The 16,979-nt window shown below is 40.2% G+C and overlaps 1 protein-coding gene across 2 annotated transcripts in view; it reads right to left on the reverse strand.

The window, feature by feature from the left end:
* LOC124003083 (CMP-N-acetylneuraminate-beta-galactosamide-alpha-2,3-sialyltransferase 2-like) overlaps window positions 1-10,259 on the reverse strand; it is a 58,775-nt gene extending 48,516 nt beyond the window's left edge. For both annotated transcript variants that reach the window (XM_046311129.1, XM_046311128.1), the window contains exon 1: window positions 10,150-10,259. The gene's annotated coding sequence lies outside the window, so the exon portion shown is untranslated. The remainder of the gene's footprint in view (window positions 1-10,149) is intronic.
* Between the last annotated feature and the right edge of the window lie 6,720 nt (window positions 10,260-16,979).

Consider the following 16,979-nt stretch of genomic DNA (forward strand, 5'->3'; position numbering starts at 1 on the left):
GGTAGGATAAAGTAATCCTTCTCACCCCCCCCCTTAAAATATTTAGATGCAATATTGTAAAGTGGCTGTTCCACTGGATGTCATAAGGTGAATGCACCAATTTGTAAGTCGCTCTGGATAAGAGCGTCTGCTAAATGACTTAAATGTAAATGTAAATAACGTAACGTCATTTTAAAAAATTCAAAAAGTCGACGATAAACTTTCACAAAACACTTCGAAATACTTTTGTAATGCAACTTTAGGTATTAGTACACGTTAATAAACGATAAAATTCATCAGGAGGCGATTGTAATTCTATAGGTGTCCGTCTCGAAAAAATGTCTGGAGAGAGCTCGACCAAAACATCCGGTCGGAGACCTGAGGGAATCGGTTCCCTTGATTCGGTTTGACCAAGAATCAAAGCTGAATCAAATGACAAGACTCTCGACATCGTGTGGAAGCTGTAGGCACTGCAACCTCGGCCTCATTTAATTCGGTTCACTTTGAACAATTCCTGGAAGTAGCGCAAGGATATTTATTTCCATTTTCAGTGATCAGGTTTTCCTGCACTTTTCGATGAAACGCACGTTCTGTTATAGTCACAGCAGTTTTATAAATGTCTGAGTGTTTTCTATCCACACATACTAATCATATGCATATACTATATTCCTGGCCTGAGTAGCAGGGCGCTGAAATGTTGCGCGATTATTAACAGAATGTTCGAAAAAGTAGAGGGTCGACTTAACAGGTTAAAACCTTTTTTTTTTACGAAAGATGTTCTGTGCATGACAGTTTGATCGGTTCGAAAGGAAATAGAATGCTGTGAAAACGACCCAACATCTGAAAAGATTTCAGTTTGGCTTGGATGCATATTTAGTCAGTGTCCAGAGTGTAGTTTCCATAATGTGCCATAGGCCTATTTGAAGTCCACATCTTTTGACTCTTGAATTTGGATAGCTCCTCACAATCCCTCAGATAACTTTTTGACGTCATGAAAAATATATCTGGTTTTTGGTTGAAATCTGATTGAACTACTGACCAGTTATCTAAAAGCTACTCAATTAATAGACACCAATCTATATAAACATGTGCATAGTGTTTGTGGGCCCTACATGCATTGCATAGAACACATTAGAACCATTACAATTAAATGAATGTTCTTTTTCAGCAGGGGCTGCATGATTCAGCTTAGCACACTTGGCAAACAACAGCTGGCAGAGCACAACAAATTGCGTTAGGGTCTCGTAGCATATTGTACCCAGTCAACACTCTGGTCTCCGGCCTATTCCGTTTGAGACTCGGGGGACTCTGATTTGGGGGGCTTCTTGCGGGCCAAGTCTGGCAGAATCATATTACTCCGGGTCCGGCTAATGGTACTCAGGCCGAGGTCACTTCAGGTAATGTCAGATTAACTTTTCAGGAGTAGGGCCATTTTATGTTATTATTCGGCAGGTCATGAAATACCAATTTAAAAAACTAAGAATTTTGATATTTCACCTCCCAGTCAGATTTTGATAGGTAATTAAAAGCTATAATTTGTGACTGTCTCTGCAGTCATATAGCTATCAGAGATGGTCTCTAATTTAGAGAATCTCCGAATCTATGCTTTTACTACAGGCTATGGCAATGTTTTCTGTTGTTGCAGTCCACCACAATTGAAAAGTGCACATTCACTTCCATTACATTTGTTCTAGGCTACCAGCCTGTAAAATAATCATGCACAATAATACAAGATTCCCTTACAAAAATTCACTGCTGTTAAAATGCAGTAAAACTGCAGTACAATTAAATAATGGTTGTTTAATTAATGATATCTGGTAAATTGCTGTGTGTGTTGGCTTCCAATGACCATCTTTCGTTGATGTTAATTTCTCAGTTTATTGTGTTGCACATTTTCTTCTGTTCCAATGAATGCAATTTTGATGTTCTATTATGTCCATCTACATTTGTTTTCTGATTTTTGAAAATTATACGTAGGCCTGTCTTTTATTTCAATATCATACTACAATCCACCAGAATTTACAGAATCCTATTTTTATTCCATTTTATTTCCATCAATAATTTGTACAAAATCATTGCACCCGAATTTGACCCCGAGAATGACAATTATATTTTCCCTTAAAGATTTTAATGAATTAACAATGCGTGCAGTAATTATATTTTACATTCAGTAGCTAAATTAGGAGGTAGGTATATCAGTTCCAGCTAAAACTTGTATTGGAATCTGTTCCTCGCACAACAATAGTTCTTTGTCGCAAGCAGCCTGCTTTTATCAACATTCCATACAGCATGTCGGGACAAAGCACCGAGTAAGCTACACAACACTGCTGGAAAACAACACAGTTTCTTGAAATGTATGTTGTTGGGTTTTTATAGATTTGACTGCTAAATGGTAGTCTCTGTTCTTCAGCATTCTTGTTTTATTTTTGTAAGTAAAGTGACCGTTTGTTGGGGAGAAGAGCATCAAGGAAAGTTTTGCTAGCTGGCTAATTTTAGCTAGCTAACGTTAGCTCTCTGGCAAATCCTCCATGGACTTGTTAGGTTTTCATTTTTACCTGTTTACCTGAAATTTTGATCTGTTTAGTTAATGACAGTAAATATGTGTGTTTCTCTCTTTCTGTGTGTGTGTGTGTGTGTGTGTGTGTGTGTGTGTGTGTGTGTGTGTGTGTGTGTGTGTGTGTGTGTGTGTGTGTGTGTGTGTGTGTGTGTGTGTGTGTGTGTGTGTGTGTGTGTGTGTGTGTGTGTGTGTGTGTGTGTGTGTGTGTGTGTGTGTGTGTGTGTGTGTGTGTGTGTGTGTGTGTGTGTAAGAGAGGGATGATCATAGCTTCTAGAAAAGATTGTGACCATGTCAACATTGTGTCATGCTAGCTACTGTATGTGTGTGAGAGAGATGGTTAATGATTACACATACACAACCGTTCAAAAGTTTGGGGTCACTTAGAAATGTCCCTTGTTTCCCATGAAAACATACAGGAAGATAGTTGCAAAATGAATAGGAAATAGAGTCAAGATGTTGACAAAGTTATTTAATAATGATTTTTAATTAAATAATAAGTGTGTCCTTCAAACTTTGCTTTCGTCAAAGAATCCTCCATTTGCAGCAATTACAGCCATGCAGACCTTTGGCATTCTAGTTATCAATTTGTTGAGGTAATCTGAAGAGATTTCATCCCATGCTTCCTGAAGCACCTCCCACAAGTTGGATTGGCTTGATCGGCAATTCTTACGTATCATACTGTCAAGCTGCTCCCACAACAGCTCAATAGGGTTGAGGTCCGGTGACTGTGCTGGCCACTCCATTATAGACAGAATACCAGCTGACGGCTTCTTCCCTAAATTGTTTATGCATAGTTTGGAGCTGTGCTTTGGGTCATTGTGCTTTGGGTCACTCCAATTAAGCACCTTCCACAGGGTATGGTATGGCGTTGCAAAATGGAGTGATAACCTTCCTTCTTCAAGATCCCTTTTATCCTGTACAAATCTCCCACTTTTACCACCACCAAAGCACCCCCAGATCATCACACCATGCTTGACAGATGGCGTCAAGCACTCATCCAGTATCTTTTTTCTTCTTCTGCATCTCACAAATGTGTCTTCTTTGTGATCCGAACACCTCAAACTTAGATTCGACTGTCCATAGCACCTTTTTCCAATCTTCCTCTGTCCAGTGTCTGTTCTTTTGCCCATCTTAATATTTGATTTTTATTGGCCAGTCTGATATATGGCTTTTTCTTTGCAACTCTGCTTAGAAGGCCAGGATCCCGGAGTCGCCTCTTCACTGTTGATGTTGAGACCGGTGTTTTGCATGTACTGTTTAATGAAGCTGCCAGTTGAAGACTTGTGAGGCATCTGTTTCTCAAACTAGATACTAATGTACTTGTCATCTTGCTCAGTTGTGCACCCGTGCCTCCCACTCCTCGTTCTATTCTACTCTGCCAGTTTGCGCTGTTCTGTGAAGTAGTACACAGTATTGTACGAGATTTTCAGTTTCTTGGCAATTTCTCACATGGAATAGCCTTCATTTCTCAGAACAAGAATAGACTGACGAGTTTCAGAAGGTCTTTGTTTGTCAATTTTGAGTCTGTAATCGAACCCACAAATGCTGATGCTCCAGATACTCAACTAGTCTAAAGGCCAGTTTTATTGCTTCTTTAATCAGGACAACAGTTTTCAGCTGTACTAACATAATCTCAAAAGGGTTTTCTAATGATCAATTCACCTTTTAAAAAGATGAACTTGGAATAGCTAACACAACGTGCCAATGGAACACAGGAGTGATGGTTGCTGATAATGGGCCTCTGTACGCCTATGTAGATATTCCATTTAAAAAATCTGCCGGTTCCAGCGACAACAGTTATTTACAACATGAACAATGTCTACACTATATCTGATCAATTTGATGCTATTTTAATGGACCAAAAAAATTGCATTTATTTCACAAACAAGCACATTTCTTTTTTTTAAACCCTTTTTCTCCCCAATTTCATGGTATCCAATTGTTTTTAGTAGCTACTATCTTGTCTCATCGCTACAACTCCCGTACGGGCTCGGGAGAGACGAAGGTTGAAAGTCATGTGTCCTCCAATACACAACCCAACCAAGCCGCACTGCTTCTTAACACCCGGAAGCCAGCCGCACCAATGTGTCAGAGGAAACACTATGCACCTGGCAACCTTGGTTAGCACGCACTGTGCCCGGCCCGTGTTTCCTCCAACACATTGGTGCTTACGGGTTAAGTGGGCATTGTGTCAAGAAGCAGGGTGGCTGGTTTGTGTTTCGGAGGACACACGCCTCTCCGTACGGGAGTTGCAGTGATAAGACAAGACTGACCAATTGGATACCACGAAACTGGGGGGAAAACTGGTTGAAAAAATACATAAAATAATTATTTAAGAATATGTTGTAGATATAAACTTTATATTGGTGACTACGGAAACAAATATAAAGTTCATGAGTAATGTTTTCAATATCCACATTTTTCCTCTGCAATAATTTTTACAGTAGGTAGGTAATAAGCTGTGGTCATTACCAGGTTATGATGAGGTCTTTAACTATGACCAGTAGGCTACATAATATAGCACATAAGATAGTGGTCAGAATTATAACCAGCTGGTCGTATAGTGGTCTGAAAAATATGTCATATTCTGGCCAGTAAAAAGACAAAAAAAAAACATCCTTTTTCAACCAGTTTGCGACCAGAATAAGATGTCATACTGATGTATTTGTAAGTCGCTCTGGATAAGAGCGTCTGCTAAATGACTTAAATGTAAATGTAAATGTATTTTCAACCAGGTTTTGCCCACTGGGTTCTCGGTGTGGCCAGTCTACTTTTCTTGGGTAAAATGCTAAATTAACTTTAAGCAAAACATTAGGAAATGTTACATTCTTTCTACGATAAACATTAGAAATTTGATCGCCATACCTCGTTTTTGCCACAAAGACCTTGCTTTTTCATTGTAAGTTCATTTACTTCTGTGGCTGCCAGCCAAATAGAATTGCATTTCTGTTGTCATCGGATGAAAAGGAAGCTATTGTCTGCCAAATTTTTTGCAGTAATGTATTTCTGTGAAGGAAACCTATAGTTGCATGTCCCTGATCACTCTACTGAGGCAAAAAAAAACTTAGCTTTCAATATAAAATGTGACCATTTCAATAAACATCTGGACTCTCCTGCTCCCGCTTTCTCCTATTTACAAACAGACGGCTGGCTCAACTGTTCTGGGCAACTACGGTAAGCTTCATAAAGTAAAATAATGTGACAGGTGAAAAGAAGAATGCAATCTGCTTTATCTCCTAATGTATTGCAAAGTTTACTCTAGGCAGCAACAAATATAGACATTTATTGAATAACGTAATAGTTTCAACGGTATTGAAAAACCATCCCGTGGCTATTTCCAAATACCCCGGTATACGGTACACCGTCCCCAGCCTAAATCAGTGATTTTTACCCAAGTGCCGCTAGGGCTGGGCGATATTGCCAAAATATTATATATTTTATATTATGTTTTTTTTTTTAATTGGACGGTATAATGGTATTTTACTGTATTTTTAATATTTGAATAATACAAGTTCTACATTTGCTTTATGAGTAGTGAGTGATCCTAGGGTGGCAACACATACATTCTAAGTGATATCAATGAGTCTTTCTCCATTCTGATTGTATTACACTGTTCAATTCGATTTTAACCAAAACAAATTTCAGCACTTTTATCATTTCTGCATTTCCTGCACTCAATTGCAGTGGTGGAAAAAGATCCCAATTGTCATATTTGAGTAAAAGTAAAAAAATACATTAATAGAAAATGACTCAAGTAAAAGTCACCCAGTAAAATACTACTTGAGTAAAAGTCTAAAAGTATTTGGTTTTAAATATACATAAGTATCAAAAGTAAAAGTATAAATAATTTCAAATTCCTTAGATTAAGCAAACCAGATGGCACCATTTTCTTGTTTTTTTTTAAATGCCGGATAGCCAGGGGCACACTTCAACACTCAGACATAATTTACAAACAAAGCATTTGTGTTTAGTGAGTTCTCCAGATCAGAGATGACCAGGGATGTTCTCTTGACAAGTGTGTGAATTGGACAATTTTCCTGTCCTGCTAAGCATTCAAAATGTAACGAGTACTTTTAGGAGTAAGATAAAATGTATGGAGTAAAAAGTTGTTACGGGATTTTTATGAATAATGACTAAATTATGTATACATTTCAATCAGAACTATGACTAAACAGAATACTACTATGTTACAGTATGGATGTATGAATCTTATTATAATCATAATACTGAATGTAATGTGTGTAGTTTTCATCCAGAATTAGAAGGACTGTATGTTCCTTGTTAGAAACGAATGGAGCTATTGTCAGACTGGCTGGAATAGTGTGTTCCTTACAGGACATCCTGTCTCTACACGGGGAGAAGAGAGACCTTGGACTAGTAGTAGATTATTTAACAGGTGGTGGACAATGTGGAAAGGCTTGTGAACTATACTGCCATTGTATCGGAGTGGAGGAAGGACAGAATAAAACCTGTGATGTAATTTTTAGTATAAAACCTGATGTAAATTGTACTATGATCAGTACTCTCGAGAATAAACGCTATTGATTGATTTTGAGACTGGTCTCTGTCCATTTTATGCAAATAAGTATCTTACAAATTCGAAGAAATGGGCAGAGTGTTTTAATTGAATTGGTTGTTAAACATATAGGAATAGAATTCCTTTAACAAAAGTACAGTATTTTGTTAAAGGAATGTAGGGAAAAGTTGTCAAAAATAAAAATAGTAATGTAAAGTACAGATACCAAAAATTATATAGTTAAGACTATAATAGTGGGCACTTTGAATACAGTGTTTGAGATGACAAGGAATTAAAATGCCAGGGAGGAGTTATTGTGACAGGGTAGGAAATAAAGTGCTGATAGTGTTTCATAGGGGACCCTATAAACTTTGGCTACATTCCATGTTCTCTTAGCTACTTCATGTAGCTAACATATTCTTGCTTTGCATAGTCCTCTTTGATTTAGAAGATACTGTTGCACACACAACATGCTGATTTAGGTCTCCACCATCCCTGGTATTATCAGGATGTATTAGCTAGCTACGTTTGCTCTTACTCAGTACATTTATTTGCTATCTAGCTATCTAGCTATTAGCATTAGCGGCTAACAATTAGCATCTCACAAGATTTGAAACCGATGTGAAATGGCTAGCTAGTTAGCGGTGGTGTAGCGTTTCAATCGGGTGACCTCACTTGCTCTGCAAGGGCCGTGGGGCGATGGGTAACGATGCTTCGTGGGTGTCAGTTGTGTATGTGTGCAGAGGGTGCCTGGTTTGAGCCCAAGTAGGGGCAAGGAGAGGGACTGAAGCAATACTGTTACATAAGAAACAGACCAATAGTGTCATTATAGAATGCTAGTGGATTTATATTAAGAAGCAAAGTGAAACAGCATTGTCCTCATCAACATTGTTGCATGTGCTGCATTGACCTTTCAGACTGAACGCAAGTATCTGTGGTTGAGGAACATCAAATGCGCTCCTTATGTGACAAGGGGTATGGCTAGGTCTGTGTGGAAAGTGGCACAGAGAGAAAGAGCGGAGAGAGATGACTCAAGTAGTGAAGTAAACTAGAACAATTGACATTACACCTGACGTATCACGTTTAACAACCAAACATTCAAATACCCGTATAGAAGGTAAAGTAAAAACCCAAACCGGTCCCTGCATCAATACCGGTATATCATAAAATACGGTATACCGCCCAGCCCTATACAGTGCCGCTACTGGACAAAGCCTGGAGCCTATAGAAAAAGTTTCTGACTCTCACATTACTGAAACCAGAAACCCAGAACTGTGCACTACCAACAATATTAAGTTGCATTGGTTAACCGGGGTCTTAGCCAAGCAAATTCATATTCAATTCAGAAGGGGGGAACCTGTCTGACTTTGCATTACAGCTCACTTTTAACAGCAAAATATAGCTAAGTGAGCTTTGTGAGTTCTGTAAAAGGAGTCTCTTAATTTCATACAAGTCAAACTGGCAACTTAGGGGGGAGAAAAAGTAAGTAGGACCAAAATTTTCACACAATTAAAGTAAACAACTAAAAATGAGAGCTGAGGTAGGGGACAAACAAGAACAACAAATCCCCTCTTAGAAGATTTAGACTAGAAGCGGAGCTGAGTAAATAATACTCAAATGCAAGGGCCTGCCTGTTATTTCCTGTGGCATGCAGGGTGGTGTATGTCGGAATTTAGGAGAGAGCTTCAAGAGGGTGACGGAGAGGATTGTTATCTTTTGGGCGGGTAGGGCAGTAGTAACATAGGTCTTGGTTTCCAGCAGTTGCGTCTGTATAGACCACACACAAAAGACAGAGTGGGCCTTCACCTTCCAAATACAGGAAAGCCCACTCCACTCAAATTGGAAATATGCTTGCAACCAACCATCACCAGCCCAACATTGCATGACTACAGGAATGTTTACCTTTATTTCACTAGGCAAGTCAGTTAAAGAACAAATTCTTATTTTGTAACATGTAACAGTTGTTACTTTGTGATGTGCTTATTAGTCCATAGTAAAAGGACGCTCTGGTTGTACATGTATATAGGCACAATACCATTCACCAGCCACATCCTCACATTGTTGTTATGACAAGTCACTATATGTTACATGAGCACAGAACATATGGATTCTCCACAATGGGCCATAGTGGGTGTGGAGAGATTAAATACTATGGCTTTACTTGCTAAAACCAGCTATCTTGCATTCATTGCTAATAAGGAGTGAATGGATTTGAGAACCATAACTTGTGTAGATTCAAGCCACGGGTCTGTTCCTTTTTTATAGTGCAGCGCTCTTCTTTTGTGTAGGAAGAAGTGCTAGAAGGGCACTTCCTTTAACTCTTCTTGCAGCTGTTGTGCACTTCTCTTAAAATTCAGCCTGGATGATGGAAACAATTCACCAATTTACAGTATCACTAGTGCTTACATTAATATAAATTCTGCAGTGTCTCTAGTGCTGAGTATAAGGGGGGGATGCAAAAAAAACAGGATGGCGACGCCTCATACTACGTTAGTAACTCGTAATAAAAACGGCTCTATTTAACACAGATTATTCCATTGTAGTAGATTGTTCATGGGTCATGTGCTAATCTCATTTCACTTCAAAATAGATACCTCGGTGGTGCTGTTCGTTTTTTGCGTACAACTAAAAGACGGAGGGGATTACACAAAATATTATTTTTTCCAATACAGCACAATGTCGTATAGCTTTGCAACAATTTTCACAATGTTCGTTAACGGGGCCATCCAATCTTTCTTTTCAAGATCCTTGAAGAAAACTTTTATGAACACGTCATTCACATAGCGGGTTTCTCGTAACTTCTATGCAGTTGACTATCTCCCATAGCGTTCATAGGGCGGATACATTTTGAAAATTCGAATGAAACTAATATGAAACTAATATAACTATAGTTTACTTACTATAATCATTTTTTTTCTTCCGAAATAGTATATAGTAAGTAAACTACGTGACTTCTCAAAGTTGATACATTGTAACTTTGTAAGAAAACGTTCTACCCTTTGTATGATGGCTACACAACACATTCGATACAACATCTTCCCGTTTTTGAGTCATTTCTACAAAGGCAAATAGTCACACGAAAAGGAGACATACTTACATAGTGCGGGACGACAGCTCAGCAGCCTAACTGTTTTTGGTAAAGCATGACCAGAAGGTACATGAGGTCGGGGTGCTTATTTGCCCTGCCTCCAATTTCGTGTGCGAGCGCTCACGCGTGCGTGGATGTTTCGGAAATAGCCATTGAGAAACGCAAAATGTTTATCATGGTTTTACGACTGACTCATTTTCCCTTGGTAGCCTAACGTCTGAATTAGGTTATTTAAGTAACTTTTCCATGAGTCTCACAAAAAAATACAGTTTATAACTGTGGCAATGAACACAACAAAATCCAAATTTTTAACACAGGGTATCTTTTGTCTAGCAGCAAACATTTACTACAGGCTATGGTGTATCCATTACCATATCTTCACTAGCATCACTTGTTTTCTCAATTCTTTTAATCGCTTTTGCATAGGAGATTCGATTGAGGTGGCAAAAGTTAGAGCGGGCAATCTCCTTCACCCTTACAGGGCACTCCAAGAACTCAGGATCATGATCCCCACCACAATTGCAACACTGTCATCCTTCTACACACCGTTCTTCAGTATACACTGTTCGTCTGCACACACTTGAAACATGGCCAAATCTTTTACAATTCTTACACTGCATTGGTTTGGGGACTAAATCTCTTACAGCGTATGTTACAGTACCAAGCTTCACATGTGAACTGTATGCTCTAGTCGGCTGGCCCTCGCTACATATTCGTTGCCAGACCCACTGGCTCCAGGTCATCTACAAGTCCATGCTAGGTAAAGCTCCGCCTTGTCTCAGTTCACTGGTCACGATGGCAACACCCACCTGTAGCACGAGCTCCAGCAGCTGTATCTCACTGATCATCCCTAAAGCCAACACCTAATTTGGCCGCCTTTCGTTCCAGTTCTCTGCTGCCTGTAACTGGAACGAATTGCAAAAATCGCTGAAGTTGGAGACTTTTATCTCCCTCACCAACTTCAAACATCTGCTATCTGAGCAGCTAACCGATCGCTGCAGCTGTATATAGTCGGTAAATATCGGTAAATAGCCCACCCAATTTTACCTACCTCTTCCCCATACTGTTTATATTTATTCACTTTTCTGCTCTTTTGCACACCAATATCTCTACCTGTACATGACCATCTGATCATTTATCGCTCCAGTGTTAATCTGCAAAATTGTAATTATTCGCCTACCTCCTCATGTCTTTTGCACACAATGTATTTAGACTCTTTTTTTTCTCTACTGTGTTATTTACTTGTTAATTGTTTACTCCATGTGTAACTCTGTGTTGTTGTCTGTTCACACTGCTATGCTTTATCTTGGCCAGGTCGCAATTGCAAGTTGAGAACAAGCAAGACAGGCTTGCTAGCTAACGTTCGCCTACAAGTCAGATTTGGAAGTTAGTTCGTAGCTCATACAAGTGTATTCTAATTGATAATAAATAATTGATGCAGCTACGGTGGTAATAACTCATGTCTGAGTCTGACTAATACAGTGAACTAGGAGCAACAAACGCTAATGGTGTCACCAGTCTAAATATAATCCAATCTGGAGCTACAGTCAGTCTACATCTGTAAAGCATAGAATTAGGGGTTCCACTAGTAACCACAGCCACAAAGTCAGAATTGTACAAATGTTGTAAAAATTAAATGTAAAACAAAAATTTGCTTTTTGGTATTAATTTAAGGTTAGGCTTTAGGTTAGAAATGTGGTTTAGGTTAGGTTTAAAATCATATTTTAAGAGGAAATTTTAGAAATAGGTGTTTTTATATAACTTTATGGCTGTGGTAATTAATGACGACCTAGAATTAGCTTGACCCAAGTTACTGCCCTAATGACACAGATGGCTTTATCAACAATAGTAATATATGTTATGTGAAAAGTTGTATAAAAAATACCCAGTTTGATAAACTAGTAGGTTAATTACCCAGCCAAGCAGATAGTTGTAAAGTGCATTATAAAAAATCTTTGTCCTTTATAACAAGATACAATTTACCACGTGGTTGTCTATTGTATCACCCTGTCACAGGCCCTCACAGTCAACATCACCTCATAAGATGAGGAAGTACATTGCTTATGAGGATTGCCTTCTGCAGTTTTTTGAGAGATGTCCAGTTTACATCTGAACATGCAACATAGAGAAGACCAACAATGGGTTTTTATCATATGTTTGTTGTGTAGTATCAAAACAAAATCAAATCAAATGTATTTATATAGCCCTTCGTACATCAGCTGATATCTCAAAGTGCTGTACAGAAACCCAGCCTAAAACCCCAAACAGCAAGCAATGCAGGTGTAGAAGAATGGTGGCTAGGAAAAACTCCCTAGAAAGGCCAAAACCTAGGAAGAAACCTAGAGAGGAACCAGGCTATGTGGGGTGGCCAGTCCTCTTCCGGCTGTGCCTGGTGGAGATTATAACAGAACATGGCCAAGATGTTCAAATGTTCATAAATGACCAGCATGGTCGAATAATAAGGCAGAACAGTTGAAACTGGAGCAGCACGGCCAGGTGGACTGGGGACAGCAAGGAGTCATCATGTCAGGTAGTCCTGGGGCATGGTCCTAGGGCTCAGGTCCTCTGAGAGAGAGAAAGAAAGAGAGAAGGAGAGAATTAGAGAACGCACACTTAGATTCATACAGGACACCGAATAGGACAGGAGAAGTACTCCAGATATAACAAACTGACCCTAGCGCCCCGACACATAAACTATTGCAGCATAAATACTGGAGGCTGAGACAGGAGGTCAGTTTTTTAAATTTATTGTAAAGCGCATTCCATTCCAAGTCTGAAATGTGCTGTATAAATAAAGTTTGATTTGTATTGATCACGCAGACATGCCCTCGCTGTGAGCATTCCTATAAATGGAACAGGGCGGCATCTGACTTGGTCAAAGGTCAAAACAGTTTTGAGTTTTGCCGCAACTCACCTTCATAAACTAGCCTGGTGGAACCAGCCTGATCACTATGTTTGCCATTCTATTTCACTTCACATATCATGATATCTGAAGTGAAATAGAAAGGTGAATGCAGCAATCAGGTTGGTTCCCCTGTGCTAATCATAACTACGTTGCCATGCCCATCAATGGGGCGCTGGCAAACACCTCATCGACTGCCTCACCTCTTGCCTACTCACCAATGGTAGTCACTGGGGAGACCAGAATTAGGTAGGTTTAGTCTGACCTGTATAGTATATGTTTGTTTGTCAGGTATCAGCTATCTTAACTGCCATTGGTAATAGAACAGTGACTGTGTGTGTGTTCACAGATGCATCTATGGAGCCATCGGTTGGAGACTTGCAAGACGATGTGATGGAATCCTGACCGACATACAGGCTTAATACTGACCTCTGACATGTTTGCCAAAGTGGCCCTATTACCACCCCCAAAAAATGCCCATAGGCACAGTATTTGTATCGTCTGGGAATGACAATGAAGGTGAAAGTTTCAAATGTTTAAATTAGCAGAACAATGTTTTTATGGTGTTATGTAAAGGGCAGGGTTAACCCTTTATTCTACATGGACCTGTTACAAAAAATTGTGTTTAACCAGATACAATGCTATTTCATAGTAAACAAATTGACAGACTTTCAGCACACATATAGGGAAGGACACTCAACAAACACAACAGTTACACAAATGACTGATGATTGGCTGAGATAAATTGATGATAAAATGATTGTGGGGGCTGTCTTGTTAGACTTTAGTGCAGCTTTTGACATTATCGATCATAGTCTGCTGCTGGAAAACATATGTGTTATAGCTTTACACCCCCTGCTATAATGTGGATAAAGAGTTACTTGTCTAACAGAACACAGAGGATGTTATTTAATGGAAGCCTCTCAAACATAATCCAGGTAGAAGCAGGAATTCCCCAGGGTAGCTGTTTAGGCCCCTTGGTTTTTTTCAATCTTTACTAACAACATGCCACTGGCTTTGAGTAAAGCCAGTGTGTCTATGTATGCGGATGACTCAACACTATACACGTCAGCTACTACAGCAACTGAAAAGACTTAAACACCACCGGAATGTGTAGCAAGGAATGAGTTAGTCCTAAATATTTCCAAAACTAAAAGCATTGTGTTTGGACCAAATCATTCACTAATCCCTAAATCTCAACTACATCTTGTAATGAATAATGTGGAAATTGAGCAAATTGAGGCGACTAAACTGCTTGGAGTAACCCTGGATTGTAAACTGTCATGGTCAAAACATATTGATACAACAGTAGCTAAGATGGGGAAAAGTTTGTCCATCATAAAGCGCTGCTCTGCCTTCTTAACACTATCAACAAGATTTTGTTGCACCTTGACTACTGTTCAGTCGTGTCGTCAGGTGCCACAAAGAGGGACTTGGAAAAATTGCAATTGGCTCAGAACAGGGCAGCACGGCTTGCCCTTAAAAGTACACGGAGAGATAACATTAATGACATGCATGTCAATCTCTCCTGGCTCAAAGTGGAACTGAGATTGACTTCCTCATTACTTGTTTCTGTAAGAGGTGTTGACAAGCTGAAGGTACCGAGCTGTCTGTTTAAAATACTAGCACACAGCTCGGACACCCATGCATTCCCCTCAAGACATGCCACTTCACAGTCCCCAAGTTCAGAATAGACTATGGGAGGCGCACAGTACTACATAGAGCCATGACTACATGGAACTCTATTCCACATCAGGTAACTGATGCAAGAAGTAGAATCAGATTTCAAAAGCAGGTAAAAATACATCTTATGGAACACCTTATGTCTCCCGAACCCTCCTCTCTCTGCCTCCAGTATTTATGCTGCAATAGTTTGTATGTGTCGGGGGGCTAGGGTCAGTCTGTTATATCTGGAGAATTTCCTCTGTCTTATCCAGTGTCCTGTGTGAATTTAAGTATGCTCTCTCTAATTCTCTCTCTTTTTCTCTCTCTTTGAGGACCTGAGCCCTATGACCATGCCTCAAGACTGCATGGCCTGATGACTCCTTGCTCTCCTCAGTCCACCTGTTCGTGCTGCTGCTCCAGCTTCAACTGTTCTGCCTGCGGCTATGGAACCCCGACCTGTTCACCAGACAAGCTACCTGTCCCAGACCTGCTGTTTTCAACTCTCTAGAGACAGCAGGAGCTGTAAAGATACTCTGAATGATAGGCTATGAAAAGCCAACTGACATTTACTCCATTTACACCCTCTACAACCACTGTGATTATTTTTATTTGATCCTATGAACATTTGAAAATCTTGGCCATTTTCTGTTATAATCTCCACCCGGCACAGCCAGAAGAGGACTGGCCACCCCCCATAGCCTGGTTCCTCTCTAGGTTTCTTCCTATGTTTTGGCCTTTCTAGGGAGTTTTTCCTAGCCACCATGCTTCTACACCTGCATTGCTTGCTGTTTGGGGTTTTAGGCTGGGTTTCTGTACTTTGTGACATTAGCTGATGTAAGAAGGGCTTTATAAATACATTTGATTGATTGATTGATTGATTGATTGATTGATGGAACAGCGGGGTCTGTGAAGTAACACAAAGATAGGCACAGATACATGCATACAAACACATGATATACGCACTAACACACATGTACACATTAATTTTGCATTGTAGATATGTGGTAGTGGAGTATAGGCCTGAGGGCACACACTTAGTGTGTTATGAATTCTGTAATTCATGTATTGCAATGTTTTTAAAATTGCATAACTGCCTTAATTTTGCCGGATCCCAGGAAGAGTAGCTGCTGCCTTGGCAGAAGCTAATGGGGATCCATAAGAAATACACATACTACATGTAATGATCTTCGTCTGTTGTTTGTAGAAAGGCAGACCGAAATGCAGCGTGTAGGTTACTCATGACTTTTAATGAAGCTAATACGGTACATGAAATAACGGAAGAAGAAAACAACAAACGAATGAAACTAATACAGCCTATCTGGTGACTAACACTAAGACAGGTACAATCACCCACGAAATACAACGCGCACTCAGGCTGCCTAAATACGATTCCCAATCCGAGACAACAAGAATCAGCTGACTCCAATTAGGAATCGCCTCAGGCAGCCAAGCCTAACTAGACACACCCCTACTAATACACACTCCTAATAAATACAAACCCTAATACGAAATACAACATATAAACCCATGTCACACCCTGGCCTACCCAAACATATAACAAAAACACAAGATACAATGACCAAGGCGTGACAGAACCCCCCCCCTAAGGTGCGGACTCCGGGACGCACCTCAAGAGCATAGGGAGGGTCCGGGTGGGCGTCTGTCCATGGTGGCGGTTCTGGCTCGGGACGTGGACCCCACTCCATAAATGTCCTAGTTCCTCCCCTACGCGTCCTAGGATAATCCACCTTCTCCGCCGACCATGGCCTAATAGTCCTCACCCTGATCCCCACATAACTGAGGGGCAGCTCGGGACCGAGGGGCAGCTCGGGACAGAGGGGCAGCTCGGGACAGAGGGGCAGCTCGGGACAGAGGGGCAGCTCGGGACAGAGGGGCAACTCGGGACAGAGGGGCAACTCGGGACAGAGGGGCAACTCGGGACAGAGGGGCAACTCGGGACAGAGGGGCAACTCGGGACAGAGGGGCAACTCAGGATTTTTATTTTATTTATTTCACCTTTATTTAACCAGGTAGGCTAGTTGAGAACAAGTTCTCATTTGCAACTGCGACCTGGCCAAGATAAAAGCATAGCAGTGTGAACAGACAACACAGAGTTACACATGGAATAAACAATTAACAAGTCAATAACACAGTAGAAAAAAAATAAAAAATGGGCAGTCTATATACAATGTGTGCAAAAGGCATGAGGAGGTAGGCGAATAATACAGTTTTGCAGATTAACACTGGAGTGATAAATGATCAGGTCATGTAC

The sequence above is a fragment of the Oncorhynchus gorbuscha genome, linkage group LG18 (genome assembly GCF_021184085.1).
Source record: "Oncorhynchus gorbuscha isolate QuinsamMale2020 ecotype Even-year linkage group LG18, OgorEven_v1.0, whole genome shotgun sequence".
Taxonomy (NCBI): Eukaryota; Metazoa; Chordata; class Actinopteri; order Salmoniformes; family Salmonidae; genus Oncorhynchus; species Oncorhynchus gorbuscha.